General features: G+C 37.2%; 1 long non-coding RNA gene across 1 annotated transcript; it reads left to right on the plus strand.

The window, feature by feature from the left end:
* Positions 1 to 2,115: 2,115 nt before the first annotated feature.
* LOC131333506 (uncharacterized) lies at positions 2,116 to 2,933 on the plus strand. The gene is made up of 2 exons (XR_009201827.1): positions 2,116 to 2,629; positions 2,742 to 2,933. It is a non-coding gene; the product is annotated as an uncharacterized LOC131333506 (long non-coding RNA).
* Positions 2,934 to 13,092: the final 10,159 nt, after the last annotated feature.

Raw genomic sequence — 13,092 nt, forward strand, 5'->3', positions numbered from 1 at the left:
TTTGGAGGGATTTGGTTGGATATACAGTAGGGTGTTAGGAGGAAAGTGGGAAGATGAAGGGTGTGGAGGAGGGAGAAGGAGGAAGAAGGTGGGTTGGATTTAGAAGTAATGAAATTGGGTTTTAAGGTATGTGGCTGCATGTAAGTGTGATTGACGGGTCTGGCTCTGGCGAGACTTTCTTTTTTGTTTTGTTTTGTTTGTTTATTTGTTGTTTTTCTGTATTTTCTGACTGATGAAGTTCCGGTCCTTTGTATTTTGAATTTATACCGGTCCTTTGTATATTGATTTTATATATAAATCGAGTTTATTTCTGGTATAAAAAAAAAGGTACGTGGTTGTATGTAGAAATTAGAGGGGTAATAAGGTCATTTTGTATGAGGGTGCTTTTGTCAAAAACTTTAGAACTTTTTAGTTGATCAGTATGAAGACAAAAGTGGGATGCAAATAGAATTGGTGAGGCAAGTTTATTAGCTTAGCAAAACCAACATTTGTAGCTATTTTACCTCATTATGGCACCAAAACAGCCTTGCAGCACGTTCTCCAAACATGACTCTATTTTTCCATTTTGAACAGTTGACAGTTATTTCTACCTAACAACTGGAGTATTCACCAAGGATAAAAATATTATTTTCTTCTCTCTCCTCCCTCCTTTTCTGCAACAATAAGTCTAAGGACCAGGAAACCCACCCTTGCCCCAACCCAGGATAGCTGACGTCAGCCTGACGTCGTCTCAAAGTTAAAAAAAAAAAAACTAAGTCCTGAAATTTTGAATCAGCCCTCCCAGAAACCCACTCGCGCGAAAACACAAAACGGAACAGAGAGATAGAAGAGGAGGAGGAGCCCGACCATCACCTCACTTCCACCACTGTCGACCATCAGCCTCACCACCACCACCGGCGGCCACCAGCGTCACCTCCACTCCGTCGACCATGAGCACCACCGGCGACCGACCCGTGGCGAAAACCAACGCACCAGCGCAATCAAATTCACCGCCAAGGTGTCTCCCCCCCCCCCCCCCCCTCTCTCTCTCTCTCTCTCTCTCTCTCTCTCTCTCTCTTTCATCTATATATGTTGATATCTGTTGGTTGTCGATGACCCCTTCAATTTCAATCGATTCTAACTAGTTCAAAAAATCCCAACATTTTGGGTCGAACCAATTAATATGACCATATTTGGGGCCTCCTGGGAATTTGCTTGTTGATATCTCGTTTTTATTTTATAGCCTATTCTCACTTTTTGTATTGGGGTTTTAAATTAGAAGTAGTTTTTGACTGATATACAAATCAGCAATATTTTTTTTAGCCAAGTGCTTATTTGTTTGAGTGTTTGTTTGTGTAGAAAGTAAAAAAGATTTGTTTGGCTTCTGATTCTATCTAGTTCATACTTTGCTGATGTATATGGATAATGGGCTCGTATTAAGAGAAAACTAATCACTTGGGTATTGTCCTTAATGCTTGTAGAGTTTAGAAGTATAAGCATTATTGCATCAAAGTTTCAACTTCTGCTGCCACTGGTTCTGTAATTGGGAGAATCCATGTAGGTATCTATTAATATCTGAGATTTACTTAATTTGGAGGTTGAAGCTGGTAGATGGAAGTTGCAATTCTTGTCTGTCCTGAACATATGCAGCAATTTACTAGCTATCGTTGTTTTTTCATGCCTTTCCATTTTTATATGTTGCTTGGAAATCTCCATATGTCTGTGCTTGGGTATGCATAATTGCATATAGACATTGAATGCATGTAACATTTTTGATCTCTTATCCCATTCATTCATCAGCTAGCTGATTTGCTCCACAAATTATGATGTTGCTTTGTGTTTTAGACTGCCTGAGAATGGAAACCCCATTTTGTTGAGGGGCTACATGGTTCTTAGTCATCACTTTGCCTACCCCTGCCAACACCTCCCTTTCTTCCTCCTCCTTACATACATATGAATTGATTGTTCATATGCATATACCCCACTGGATTGGTATTGTGGTTTGCCGAGATAAGCTCATGTCATAATTTTGGGATAATGATTTTTACACTTGATATTTGGCATGCAATGATATTGCGGTTTGTCGAGATAAGCTCATGTCATAATATATTTTATTCTTCTTGTTTAATTTTTTATGTTTATGTTTCATGTTAAACTATTGGTGATGTTGTTGGGTAGAGTTACCCAAGCTACATGGAGCAGTTAATGTGGCCAAATATGATGTCTCATAATATGCAGCCAAATATGGCACAAGGCGGAAGTGTCCTCCCGGCACAAGGCGGAAGCGTCCTCCCATTTTCTCCAAGTTTATGCCCAACCGGAACAAGTTTTAACCTATTTATAAACAATTTCCCAAGTTCACAAAGCACCATGCCTAGTTTTACCGGTACTCAAGTTTGGGGAAGAGGACAATCAAGTTTTTGGGGAGATCAACGTCGAGGTTGGGAAGGAGCACAATCAAGTTTTATGGGAAGTCAAGGGCAAGGGTGGGGAGGAGCACAATAAAGTTTTTCAGAAATGATGAATGCAAATGATAACAGCGAATAGTAGAAAACTTGCTTATTGATATAGGGAGTTTCTTGTATTTTGTTAGAAACTAATTTATGGTAATTCTCTCATTCATGTTTTGTGGTGAAGTGAAAATTATGTGGTGTTTCTATCATTTTGTTTAATGAAAAAGGTGTCACATTCAATGTTGGCAACAGTTGTGTATGCATTTCAGTTTTGAGTTTCAATGTTGGTAACAATTACTTCACGATTAGGTGCTGGAAATTGAGTTTCTAGAGTGCTGAAATTGAGTTTCAGTTTGGAGTTTCTGGACTGGTGGAATTTGAGTTTCTAGAATGTCCTTGTGTCGTGTCCGTTTCCGTGTCGGACACGGCTCGTGTCCTAGTTTTTGAAAAATAATTTGAAACATTGGTGAGATGTGGAATTTGATCCCAAACTAATTTTCTAATGCTTGGTTGTTGTTGCTATGTGACACTCCTACCATGGATTTGATCCCAAACATGAAATCTTGAAATATTATTTAGTTGGTTCCTAATGCCATATTTAGCAAATTTTCTATACACTTAACTGGAATTGAGTGTGGCATTCATTTTGAAGTCAGAAATTTGGTCAACATGTAAAGTTGTGTATTTACTTGTATGAAGTATTAGGGGTGACATGAGGAGCAATTTTGGCCCCCAAAATTGATCAACTGGAGTTCAAGTTATCCAAAAGGGCTTCTGAACCTATTTCCCACCACAATTGAACTACTAATTCCAAATCATAGTAAGCAACGTGGAAATTTCGGCAGAGTTTCCCCTATTTTTGGTCCTAACCTGACGTCTCGCGTCTTAGTCAATACAACAAGAACAACGGCAGGAACATCAGGTTACTTACAAGCCCACTTCGGGCATTTCACATTCTAATTCACCATTCATAGCCAAATTCCATTGTCAAGCTATCCATTCACAACAAAAAGGTCATTCTCATTTCACATCCAAATAAATAAGAGTACTATCCATTGACAACAAAAGAGGCCATTATCATTCTAATTATCATTCACATCCAAATAAATAAGAGTACATAATACATTCTCTTCTCTAAGGTCAAGTGTTTCTTTGCGCATTGTAGAACGAAAGATAGAAACCTTTTTCATTAAACAGTAGAAAGGGTCTTAGCTACTAAAACATGCGCAAATTAAATAGATATGTCGGACACTTCACAATCACACAGTTGTATAGTGACACCATTCACTAGAATGCGAATTAGCAAAAATGGAGATCATTGGACTCTCTATATTCCAAATGGAAACGGCTTTGCTAGCTATTTCTTTAGGCGTAATATATCCATACCCAGAATGGAGAAGCAGCATACAGAAGCTGCTGCCAACTAGAGAGATTGTAGATAAGAACCTTTGATGTTTTTCACCGTGATGATCCAATAGCAGCAACTCCCAGTCAAACTAAAAAGGTACATGCTTCTCATCTCAGAAAAGCAAAGAGATTTTAATGAAAATTGAGGAGGACTACCACCAGAGCTTTGTTCATTCCTTCCACCTAACACATTGTTAAAAACTTAAAACTATTGCATTTGTGATATTGCCCTGATAGGGTTCCTTAAATGCTAACTATAACGCTAAGAGGTTTATCTTATCGTGTAAGTCTAACAAGTCTAATGATGCTTTATAGCAAACATCGGATGGCAGGCAAAAGGGGGATACCTGGCATTGTGCAATTGAAATTATTAAGCTTGAATGTGCATAAGGCGGAATGTGCATAAATTCACCAAGCATCCACTGTGTTGAAATTATTAAGCTTGTTTAATCACATGGGAACCAGGAGACAAAAATACAAGCTTACTCTAATGTTAACTCTCGGGGGCATCTCCAACCCAAAGATTCGTTTCTTATTGATATATAATCCTGATTTTATGAAACTAGAAATACATGGTTAGGGTTCGACAAAAAAAAAAAAAAACCCCCAATTACGCAAACCCTAATTTTTTTTCTTGTTTGTACAAATTATAATGAAATTAAAGGCTAGAATCGACAACACTCTAATATATAGACCTTGGCGGTGGGTTTGTCGTCGGTGGTCGTCGGCAGAGCGTCGATTTTCGTGAAGGGTTGGTCGCCGGAGGCGAACCCGATGATGGTGGTGGTAGCCGGAGGTGGAGGTGAGGCTGGTGGTCGCTGGTGATCGCGCTATCAGTTCGTCCGTCGACCTTTGTTTCCTCTCTCTCTCTCTGTGTTGGAAGATCAGGGAGGTGGGGGGATGATTCAAAAAAATTCAAAATTTTGCTTCTTTTTTTTTTTTTTACTTAAAACTGACGTGGAGCCCAGTCCACATCAACTATCCAAGGTTGAGGCATGGGCTGGTTTCCTGGTGTGTAGACTTATTGTTTCTGCAAACATGACTCTATTTTTCCATTTTGAACAGTTGACAGTTATTTCTACCTAACAACTGGAGTATTCACCAAGTAAGGATAAAAATATTATTTTCTTCTCTCTCCTCCCTGCTTTTCTGCAACCGGCCAATTGGGGAAATAAAAAAAATGATAAAGATAATAGGGAAAGAGTGAGAAATGTATATTTTAATTGGTGGTAGGTAAAATAGATAGTATTGGTATAGTTGTGAAAGAAAAAGTTGATAGCCAAAATAGAATTGTAAACTGTTCACAATGTAATATGCATATCCACTGGTAAACTTGCTCTAAGAGGGTTGAGAGATATCTTCTCTTACTTTTGATATTTTTTCAAACAAAAAGTCTTGGTACTTGTCAGCAAAAACAAAAAGTCTAGGTACAAATCAAAACAAAGACGTGTACATAGTATTTCTCTATTTCAAAACCAAAACAACGAGCTTTCAATGAAAAAAACAAAGCAAAATAAAAAAAAAAAAACAATGTGAAATTTATGCGTACGAACGGCTGAATATATACATGGCTTGCATTTGAGAGGTCACCCAATTGATGCCTACATGTTAGCCTCTTCTTTGAATCTTTGTCAGTATTGGATCAAACCAGGATGGGAAACAACACACCAGAATTAATCTAGTTCTAACTTCTTCTTCTTTTTTGTTCTAAATACTACTATACAACTTCAGTTTTCGTCTGTCGTTCAGATCGAATTATTCCCGCTTTTTGGTTAGCTCATGCCGTTCTCGATCAGATTACTGTTTCTAGTTCGCTATTGCTATTTCTATTTCTAATTATTCTGCGAGAGTACAGGATTATAGTAGTTGCAAAGTTTCTGCACGGATGAGATTAAATTCTGTCCGGCTCATCCGGACAGAATGAGTTTTCCACCAGCATCCTCTATGTGCTCTTTTTGCGCATTTTTTTGGATAATCTAAACCATGCATTTTGTAAGGTTCATAAAATAATATATTTTCGCAAAAAATCAGTTTGTCCGGACATTAATAGGAGTGTCAAAAGTTGAGTTCTAGATGAAAAAATGGACGGCCTGGATCTGTGAAATGTTTTTTAAGTTAAATTGTCCACAGCCGTTCATTTTTTAAGGAACCCTGATTAGCATCTGTTTTCCTATTTTTCCTAGTTAGTTTACAACCTCTATATAAGATACGGCAACTGATGAATAAAGGGAAATTATCGTTTATCTTCAAACACTTGTGTTTATCAATTTTGCAAACTCAAAACCCTGGGTTGAGGATAAAGGTCACAGGTAATTTTCCCTCTCTCTCTTTCATGGGGCTATAGTTGCCCCTGATGCTAATATATATATATATATGGAGCTCACTATCCATATATGGAGTACTTCTCAAATAGAATGAAAGGTTGCCATGAGGTTGTCCGTTCTCTATGTGAGTCTCATTCTAAGCTTGCATCGGTGTCTGGTGCAGCATAAATTTGCTTGAAAAATAAACTGTGCATCTTGGGCCAGCACTGCATAGACTTCAATGATAGCATACCAATTCGGAGCTCCGTCAGACTCCTTCATAAATGCCAAAAACGATCTTGAGTACAATATTAATTACAATTAGGATTATTATCATCCATGAGTTGTAGCAGTTGCAAAACCCATCATCATGATGAGGCTTCAGTATAAGGTTTACAACAGACAAGATAAGCCATAATCACGATGAGGCTTCAGTATAATGTTTATCTTGTCTGTTGTTAACCTTATACTAAAGCCTCATCGTGATGATGGTTTTTGCAACCTCTACAATTCATGGATGATTATAATCCTGATTGTGATCAATGTATATACTCGGGATTGCTTTTGGCGTTTTCAAGGAGTTTGACGGTGCTCCGGATTGGTATATTGTCATTGAAGTCTCTGCAGTGCTGGACCACGACGGTTTATTTTTCTGGAAAATTTATGCCGCACCAGATGCCGATGCAAACTTAGAATGAGACTCATATAGAGAGAGGGCAACCTCATGGCAACCTTTCATTCTATTTGAGGAGAAGTACACCATATATAGATAGTGAGCTTCAACACTACAACTCCATATGAATTAGCAACATGAGCAACTATTGCCCCATGGAAGAGAAAAGTACATGTGAGCTTTATCCTCAACCCAGGGTTTTGGGATTTCAAACGTTTTTAGACAGGGGATGAATTGCCAAGAGGGGGTTGGACAGTCAAGTTTCGGTATTGTATATTTTCCTTTGCTCATTGTGTATTTTTTTTTTTTTTTATGATTTGTTTCAATCAATCTAACCACATTTATCAAATATGTAGATAAACAGTATCAACATTATAATACACTATAATGTAGAAATAAACGGATTTGGATATAATAAGTCATCTATTTTTAAAACATATATACACACCCACTTTGGAAATTCCACTTTTGCACTTTTACCGGTATGTCATAGTACGAGTCGATTTTTGACATGATTAATGTTATTAATAATTTTAAAAATACTTAAGTTTCTTAATAATTTAAAAAATAATTAAGATTAATTATCAAAGTGGGCCAAAAAGTCCACAAATATCAAAACTAGACAGTTGAGCTTCTCCACAATAGCCGAACCCTTTCTTTTTCATAACTCAGGTCTCCTGGCCGGCTTACTTGTGCCTCGACTAAATCTATCCCACTGTCCACAAGCGAGAGACCTAATTAAAATTGGAACAAAGCCCCTTATGAATTGTCCCAAAGGAATAGATCAATTCTTGTGTGGTCTTTAAATGAAGTCCATTCTTGGGCATTCCTAAATCTAAGAAGAAAGAAGAAAAAATACTTTGTGTTTAGATCTGCGATTACTTCTGCGGCTTTATTCGCTTTTTCCGGAGACACTAATAGGTTTCACCTTGATGATGCAAAGGCCGCTCGATCTATAGAGAAAATCTTGGGTGAAGATTATTTGGGTGTTTATGAGGAAGCTTTAAGTAAATACATGATTGATCCTTAGACATCTCAGGGGTAGGTGGTTGGTCTTGGGTGTGTTTGTCTCTTCTTTGGGTTTTTAGGCCTCGGTTGGCTTCTTGCCATCCAAGGGTGGTTATTTTTCCCTTCTAGTTCTTAGCGGCATATGATTGTTGAAGTTCTTTTTGCTCTATTTGATGCCTCGGGCTTTGGATCCTTTTAGTCTTTGTAATATATTTTCAAAGATTAATAAATTCTCATTGCTGTTAAAAAAAAATGAAGACCATTACGATATTATTTTCATGATCCGAATTGTTTATTTTTTAATTGCTATTTTTTCATCATTAGTTATTAGTGTAAAAATAATCATGCTGTTCAGATACCGGTAAGTGCCTAATTGACTTTCATTCGTGTAAAATAGAGGGCTCTTCATGCCACACCCGCCTCTATACAGCCTCATCGAATGTCCCTGTTTGAATCTAAAACTTTAGAAGAGAGTAAACCGCTAAGTATGAAGCATTGACAATGGCATGTCACCAGGCTAGGCAAGACATGACACACCATGTGCTTGTCATCGGGCTATAAAAAGGCATGACATGACACGTGCAAAAATAATATTCAAGCTGTTCAAATACCGGTAAGTGCCTAATTGACTTTCATTCGTGTAAATTGGGGGCGCCTTGAGCCACACCCGCCTCTATATAGCCCCATCCCCGGCCTATTTGAACATAAAACCTTAGAAGAGAGTAAATTGCTCAGTATGAAGCATTGACAATGGCGTGTCACCAGGCTAGGCAAGGCATGACAAGACACGTGCATGTTAATGGCCTAGGTAGCACACAACATGCAATTTGCTTTTCACTGGTCTAGGCAAGGCATGGAACGAAACGTGCTTGCATGTCACTGAGTTAAACAAGGCACGACACGTAAGCCAACCTGTGGGAATAGGAGCCGATCTTTTTCTTGATATCTAACGCTTGGAGTATATGGTATAGACTCGATATTAATTAATGGCCCTTTGGTTTATTTGCATATTTACAGATGGACATAGCAAAATGCAGAATAAGCAAATGGACGCCCTTTACCATGTTTTTTCACGTTGAGCGAGCCAGAAAGATCTACCTTGTAAAGTAGAGGTGGAGACTACGACAACCTTCCGGATGGTTAAAGAAAAATAGATATTGGGAATGTTTCTTTTCCTTGTTCTTCTTATAATGTTGAATAATTCCGATTTTGTCCCTCTTGAAAGCTTAATTGTGTTGTGCGGAAGCGTTAACAAATACATAAAGCAAACGTGATTATTGCTATGTAATAGGACAAACAATAGGAGAGAGAGAGAGAGAGAGAGAGAGAGAGAGAGAGAGAGAGAGAGAGAGAGAGAGAGAGAGAGAGAGAGAGAGATATTTACGTGGTATTATGTGTATCTTGTAATTTGGGCATTGGTTGGATTGATTTCTTGTCAATCCTTGGAGCTTGAATAACATATGATTGTCGTGGTGTAGGGTGTCAATACTACAAGAAAAATTCAATTGGGTGACGAATGAAAATCGTCACAAATTGCATGTTTTTCGTCACAAATAATACAGGTGACGAAAAAAATTTGTCGAGGATTCCTACCTGGTGACAAAATCTATTTTTCGTCACCTATAGTGCCTTTTGATGACGAAATATTTCGTCACCAAAAAGTGAATAATTGGTGACGAATTTTTTTTCCTCGCTTATTATGCTTTTTGATGACGAATTTTTTTGTCATCAATTATTCCTTTTGGCGACAAAAAAATTCGTCACTAATGGGTCACATCAGTGAGTGACAAAATTTTCGTTGCAAAAGATGTTTTTATATGGGGAAAAAAATCCTTCTTTCTTGCTCATACTGGGTTTCGAATCCGAGTCACTTGAGTTTTTCGCGCAAGTTCCGACCAACTGCACCACACAGACTTTTCAATAAATATTTGAAATATCTAATATATAACACATATGTTTAACATGAAAATATATTTCGAATGTAATTTTGAAATTTTAAACGTTAAAATTAGCAATTTTGATAAACATGAAAGTTGTAGGCATGAGCTATTGTTCAAACCTAATTTGAATTATCTCAATCGGAGTTTTTAGTAAAGAGTTATGTCTGAAATACATTTAGTAACAAATCGCAATTCATAAATTTCGTCATGAAAGGTACCCATTTGATGACAAAATATATTTTTCATCGCTTAAAGCGTTAAAATGGTGACGAGTCACCAAAGTTAAGCATTTGGTGACGAAATAAATATTTCGTTACTAAATTGCTCTCATTTGGCGACAGAATATATTTTTTGTCACCAAATGATTATCTTTGGCGACGAAAAATAATTTCGTCATCTATTTTAAGTTTTCGGCGACGAAAAATGTATTCGTCGCCAAATGGGTATCTTTGGTGACGAAAATTGTCACACCCCAAAAAGGAGAAGTGACCGGCCATGAACCATGATGCTAACTCATGAGACACGCAGTCTGAATAAATCAAATTAACCGAAAATCAAATGATCGCTTTTTTGTTATTAATCAAATCCAAAGCCAAATGTGTCTCAATCATAAACATGGGTACAACCATCCCATGAACCAAACAATATCCAGTGGTCCAACAATAAAAAAAAAGAATTTGTTATCAGACAATTGTTTTCAATGCGGAAGCGATTTTTAAAATAAAATTAGAATGAGACACCCTAAGGAGGTCAACCAAAATAAATCCCCGAGATGCAGCCAGAGTCCTTTCTTAACTCCCTAACTTGCCTGAAAAAGAAATTAGAATAAATCCGTCAGCTGACGAGCTCAATGAGTAGCAAGTATGTATATTAAATAAAGTTGAAAAGGGGGATGAAAATAATTTACCATTAAACATAATTTGGCATCTGCGGTGAACAACAAAATATAAACCAAACCAATGAACAATTCAACCAATGTCTTAATGGTGATCACAATACAACCTCCAACAACAATGGGGAACCACAACCAAAATCAATAGTACCAAGTGCCAGTAAATAAATATCTCAAAATTGGATCCAATATCAAAACTTAGAGTCACCACGAGTAGGCAGCCCGTGGAACTTTTCCCTAAGAATGATCCGGCAAAAGAAAGCCGTTGAGCACTAGAGTCACCGGCCTAACTCGATCTTTTCTCTAATGGCCAGAGTCACCCGCACACAGAAGATTAATTTCCCTGGACTTTCCAAAATATTTTCCTATCGATATCCACAAAGTTCTCACCAAAAAAATTATCAGGATGATAAAGGATTTCACCAAATGTTTTACCACATGCAAATTTAAGTAACCAAATAAACAGTCGCAGGTTTCCAATTTCAATCATAAAATCTTCTAAACAATAATTTAAAAAACACGGGGAAGTTCAAAAATACTTAACATACTTAACTACTCACCTGGGTCCAAAGGTAATATACCGAACAATGCGAAATGAAGTTAACCTGAACAATACGAACTGATCATCTAATCTGCAAATTACACTGACCATAAAACTAGCTAAGGAATAATATATGAATAAACTATCCAATCTCCAATTTAAGTTTCTAATTCGGTCAGCACCGAACCAAAACCATAACACCCAAACTTTGATTTTCAATTCCAAACCATGGGTCTCCTACGTAGCCAGCCATCTGCTCTCTATTGTCCAACTTTACCACAAGGACTTGATTCACACAAGCATAACTATATGTACACCACTTGTACGTACAACATAACATCAAAACCCAAGATCATTTGTTTCCTTCTACAACTGTTAATATCAAAACCATAACCCCACGTACACTTGGCCGATAATCTCCATGGCGCACACCGCCACCACCACGCACAACACACACACACCATAAGACCCAAATCACCTCCAGCCCTCATGGTCCAATAGCATGAAAACTAAATAATCCTTACCTGCGAACTCGTGCGGAACTCAAAAATAAAAGCCAATTATCCTCTCACCAACACGGCAACACCACTGTCCAAAATCATCCAATCAACAACAAATTTCTACTCCAAACCCACATAAAGTAAGGAAAATGGAAGGGGAAACAAGAATAGAGGAAAGAGATTACTTACCCGATTAATCGCCAAACCGCCAAACCTTTACTGCGGTTCTCTCTCTTTTTCTCTCAAACTTCTTATCTCAGACGATCTCTCCAAATAAAAACCCTACTCCAATATAACTTTATAAAACTACCCACTAACGTAATACCCCTAATTTGTAGCTAATTAGTTAATCAGAATTAGATAGCACGTAACACAACTTATAAAATTACCATATGGTATCACTACTTTACGACCCAAAATCAATCTCATACCCCAAATATTACAATTGTGTCAACAATATACATAGCGTGCACAAAATAATTAGTTGGGACCCAATCATAATACCAAATAATAACGGCAATATAATTGATTTAATAAATGAAAATGCTAGGCCGTAACAAAAATATTTTTTTCGTCGCTAAACACGTATAATTGTCAAAACAGTAACGAATTTATTTTTTTGTCGCCAAATATACTCATTTAGTGACGAAATTAAATTTCATTGCCACTTTTTCATCACCAATTTTCATTTTTCTTGTAGTGCAACCTTGTTGGGATGTTACTCTTGCGTAGTGATGCTATCTTATCTTGCTCTCAACTATTGTACCTCTCTAATTATTAATATAATCCCTTTTTCGCCGTTAAAAAAAAACCCAGAGATTTATGTGGTTCAGTAACAAATCATGGCTCCATTGTACAATTCCTTGGGCAGTAATTCATAAGTATCAAGACTTGACAATGACATGTCATAACCAGGTTAATTAGGCAAGACATGACTCAACACGTGCTTGTCATTGGGCTAAGACAATGTTACTGGCTTTTGAGATCAAGATATATGATCCTTAGTCATGAATCTTCATGAAGATAGAGAAGTCCCTGATAAATGCTTCCTATGATCTTGTAACATCTGTTCCAACCCAAATGTTTGCACATGTTCGGATCTGTATGTTTTTCTATGCATATGGCGGAATGAAAGCTCAAAAAAATTCCTAAAATAGTAAAAACATCTAAACATTTTTGCTTACAAGGATTTTAGTTTTCACTCTAAACTCCATACTAGTCTTACAGAATATGATCTAATCAAGGCTTGAGTTGGGAACACACTCGTAGATAATTAAGAAGCCTTTCTGTTCCTTCCAAGCAGCCTAACAATAGTCGAGTATTGAATAGAAACCTAATTCAACTTGATTTCGGACTTTGATAAGTTGTAATGTGGTTGGAATGAACAGGAGGTTCC

This window comes from Rhododendron vialii, chromosome 7a (genome assembly GCF_030253575.1).
Source record: "Rhododendron vialii isolate Sample 1 chromosome 7a, ASM3025357v1".
Classification (NCBI taxonomy): domain Eukaryota; kingdom Viridiplantae; phylum Streptophyta; class Magnoliopsida; order Ericales; family Ericaceae; genus Rhododendron; species Rhododendron vialii.